The sequence below is a fragment of the Pavona decussata genome, unplaced genomic scaffold (genome assembly GCF_977016875.1).
Source record: "Pavona decussata unplaced genomic scaffold, jaPavDecu1.1 SCAFFOLD_386, whole genome shotgun sequence".
NCBI classification, from domain to species: domain Eukaryota; kingdom Metazoa; phylum Cnidaria; class Anthozoa; order Scleractinia; family Agariciidae; genus Pavona; species Pavona decussata.
Genome location: NW_028145758.1, coordinates 47,235 through 51,282, shown reverse-complemented (window position 1 = coordinate 51,282; position 4,048 = coordinate 47,235). Strand labels below are relative to the sequence as shown.

At 37.1% G+C, this 4,048-nt stretch overlaps 1 long non-coding RNA gene across 1 annotated transcript; it reads left to right on the top strand.

Moving 5' to 3' along the window:
• Positions 1-1,879: 1,879 nt before the first annotated feature.
• On the top strand, positions 1,880-2,683 carry LOC146451445 (uncharacterized). The gene is made up of 2 exons (XR_014859966.1): positions 1,880-2,084; positions 2,440-2,683. It is a non-coding gene; the product is annotated as an uncharacterized LOC146451445 (long non-coding RNA).
• The last annotated feature ends 1,365 nt before the right edge of the window (positions 2,684-4,048 follow it).

The following is a 4,048-nucleotide window of genomic DNA, read 5'->3' as shown; positions in this document are numbered from 1 at the left end:
CCTGCTGGATTCGTAAAGCGATGTGATAAAATCTGTTTATAAAAGTGATCACGGGCAGTGTACAAATACAGTGTCCATCAACAAAGATTTAGTTACTACTAATTATGAAACGTTTGTCAGATGAACCAAGTTTAATGACCGCAGCGTTAGGTTCGACTCCTGTTGGGAAAACTCAGATTTTCTTTTTCCTTAGTATGCCTGTGTCACTTACGGAAACATACATCTATCATTTATTCACCAGGCTTAAAATTTCACTCATATTTCTTTGGGAAATACCACAGGATGTTTGTGAAATGACCCTAGTCTAATGGCCTTCGTTACCACAAGTCTCCAATAGAGCATTGGTAGAACATCCGAACTGTTATTAGAAGGTGATCGATTCGACTCCTGTTGGGAAAACTCGGATTTCCTTTTTCCTTAGTATGCCTGTGTCACTTACGGAAAATGTACATTTGTCATTTATTCACCAGGCTTAAAAATTTCACTCATATTTCTTTCACAAATACCACAGGATGTTTGTGAAATGACCCTAGTTTAATGGCCTTCGTTACCACAAGTCTCCAATAGAGCATTGGTAGAACATCCGAACTGTTATTAGAGGGTCATATATTCGACTCCTGTTGGGAGAAATCGGGTTTCCTTTTTCGTTAGTATGCCTGTGTCACTTACGGAAGAAATACATCAATCACTTATTCACCAGGCTGACAATATAACATCCAATTTCTGTGACAATATTTCTTTTCTTTAACCTTAACACTAGTATTGCAAATAATAATGATAATAATAAATAATAATAATAATATTAATAATTATAATAATATTATTTTCCTGTCGTTTAAGACCACATGAGAAGGGGAAACTCTGTACACCAGCACAATCAGCAGCAGAAGTTTGAAGAACTTAAGAATGAAGACCCACACCATTAAGGTTTTAAGGTTTTTGCTTTACTTGTTGCTGTTGTTGTGTTTGCAACTTTCGTTACCGAGAGTGACTGCTTTCAACCACTCGGCAAGCAAAAGGTAGGAGAAAAGGTTTGAAACATTTTCTGGTGTAGTTTTCTTCTCTGTACCAAACCGAAGAAACGTGTTTAGGGTTTACATTCCCTAAACATAAAATAGACTTGTTAACAAAATAAATCGATCATTTATTCATCAGGCTTCGACATTCAAATCCTAGCAGTATACGGGATGTTTGTCAGATGAACCAAGTTTAATGAACTTAGCTCCCACGAGTCTCCTGTAGCTTAGCGGCAGGTTCGACTCCTGTGGTGAGAACTCGGATTTCCTTTTTCCTTAGTATACCTGTGTCACTTACGGAAAAAGTACATCAATCATTTATTCAGCAGACTTAAAATATAACTCATATTTCTCTCACAAATACCACAGGATGTTTGTCAAATGATCCCAGTTTAATGGCCTTCGTTACCACAAGTCTCCAATAGAGCATTGGTAGAACATCCGAACTGTATTAGAAGATGATCGATTCGACTCCTGCTGGGAAAACTCGGATTTCCTTTTGCCCCAGTATGCCTGCGTCATTGACTGAATACATCTATCATTCAGATTCTAAATCATAAAATCAAATTTCTTTCACAATATTTATTTTCTTTGACTTTAACACTAGTACTGCAAATAATAATAACAATAATAATAATAATAATAATAATACCTTTAATTTTAAAAGTGTCTATGTATTTTACCTGACTAGACTTACCTAATTGATGAAGGCGGCAATAAAATAAATAACAGGGTGAATGGATTACATAGCAGTATCGAAAATAGACAGCAATGAAAAATCTGCACTTTTCTTAATCAACAATTCTTCATTGTTGACTGTCTGTTAAATGCCATTTTCCTGTCGTTAAGACGACATAAAAAGGGAAAACTCTCTACACCAGCACAATCAGCAGCACACGTTTGTCGAAGAGCAGATTCAGTTGTCCATTGTTGTCGTTTTTATTCACCTCAAGAATGAAGACCCACACCATTGCTTTACTTGTTGCTGTTCTTGTGTTTGCAACTTTGGTCACCGAGAGTGGCTGCTGGTGTAAGATTGGTAAAAGGCAGTTGGGAGAAAACATTAAGGTTTGAAAACATTTTCTAGTGTAATTTCCTTCTCTGTTCCAAAGCGATGAAACCTGTTTTACTTTAAGTTTTTATATTCCCTTCTCTGTCGTCTGTTGGTAGAGTCTGCATGGCGGCCGGCCTTGATGTTTTCTAATTTCATGTTTTACAATAAGTATATCAAACAACGTCAACTCGTAAATGGTTGGAACCTTTCATTTTAATGGCGAACTTAAGGATTTTATCCAAAAATTTATGCCAAAAGTACTGCTCATTGGTTAAGAACTAAAATTATTTCAAAGATATCAATTGTTAAGGTGCATGAAACGTAAGGTCTCTAACATAACTTTTCTCTCCTTGTTTTCTTTTAGTTCAGTTCAAAAGAGCTTGTCAAGTGGCGAAAAGCCTTGACTGCGGGGGAATGGTGCAGAGTGACGATCCCATGCAGTTTAAGAGATCTAGAGCTGCAAAGAGTGCTTGTGAAATGGCGAGAAGCCTTAGCTGTTAAAGTAAAGCGTGAGGGATGAAGCCTGGCACAATGAAGATTTAAAGCAGTTTTAATTTAAACAAGGATTAATGATAACTGCATTTGATCGATCATAGAAAGTAGAAATAAAAAGGCAAAGAACATACAACTGTTTTTTGTTTGTTTATTTTTTTAGTATTGGGCACCGTTCTTCGAAATAGGGCGTGCGTGTCTCAAAATTGCCCCCTTAACGAGGTGTAATGTGTACTAAGGCAATGTTTATCAGAGACGATTCAGGTACTAATTATTGAAAACAAAATAATTAGTTTTAGTAGTTTCTGGCTACACGTTTTTCAGTTATAGTGCATTTAAAACTACAGTAACCTGATAAAATCTTGATCGAAATTGACAAAATAATAAACTATCTGAAATATTTTCAGTAGTTAGCCAACAGCCACCGCGCTTCCACAACCACAAATCAAACAGAAACTTGGGTGAAGTGATTATAAGTAAGATATCTGCCTCACGCCTCGTGGCCTTGTTAAATGTTTTTCAAGCTGAAAATCACTTAAATATTGAAATCAGGTTGGAGGGGACTGGAAAAGAGTGAGTTGCCATGGGAACCGAATTTTTTATAGCCGTAGATGTATTGCCTATTAGCCGGGTGTCTCGAAAACGAAGACCTCTAAAACGAAGACCCTGAGACCCCGAAAACTCGAAAACGAAGACCCCCAAAATTTCCAAGTATAAAAAAATAAAATAACATAAAAATACATTATTTCATACCTCAAGTGAAATTTAATTCCTTCCTGTGTGGTCCTACCATGATTATCCGCCATCTTGAGCTGAGCAGCCGCGTTTCTTGGAATACTGACGGGAAGTGTATTTCCCACTCCACTGGACCGGAAGCGCGTTTCCGAACGTCTCAGTTGCGCTGCTGGGTTTTTATTTAATAACCAACTAGCAAAAGAAACAAGTGTTAAATCCCTCCTTCTCGGAACTACAACCACGCGATCGTGAGAGCAAAAGAAATGAAGCCAAGGCTTTTTACTATGAAAGTTGCTGTAATGATTTTGAAGTTCAATCCCGAGTGTCGATTCCTATTTTTAACAAAATTCATCAGCCTCCCTGTAAAATAGGCCTTATCACTGTTTTCGACGCCATTTTGACGAGTAGGCAAACAGGCTTGAAATGACAGTGTTTGTATGGAAATCCGATGTCAAATAATTTTCATAAAACATCGCTTCTGAAATATTCATGAATTGGAAACTTTTGGTACTAGGAAAAGGATTTTAGGAAAAAAATTGGAGTGATGTAAGCTGTGCCAGAAAGTGTCCAGTCGTGTTTTGAACTTTCCATACATTTCCCTGTATTTTTTCCCGCGAACTATGGCTTAGTAGCAGTTCACGGCTGGTTTGCTATAGAGATAATCATAAATGTATGGATGTACGGCGGGATTGAAGAACCCCAAAATCATTACAGAAACTTTCATAATAGGAAGCCTACGCTTCATTTCTTT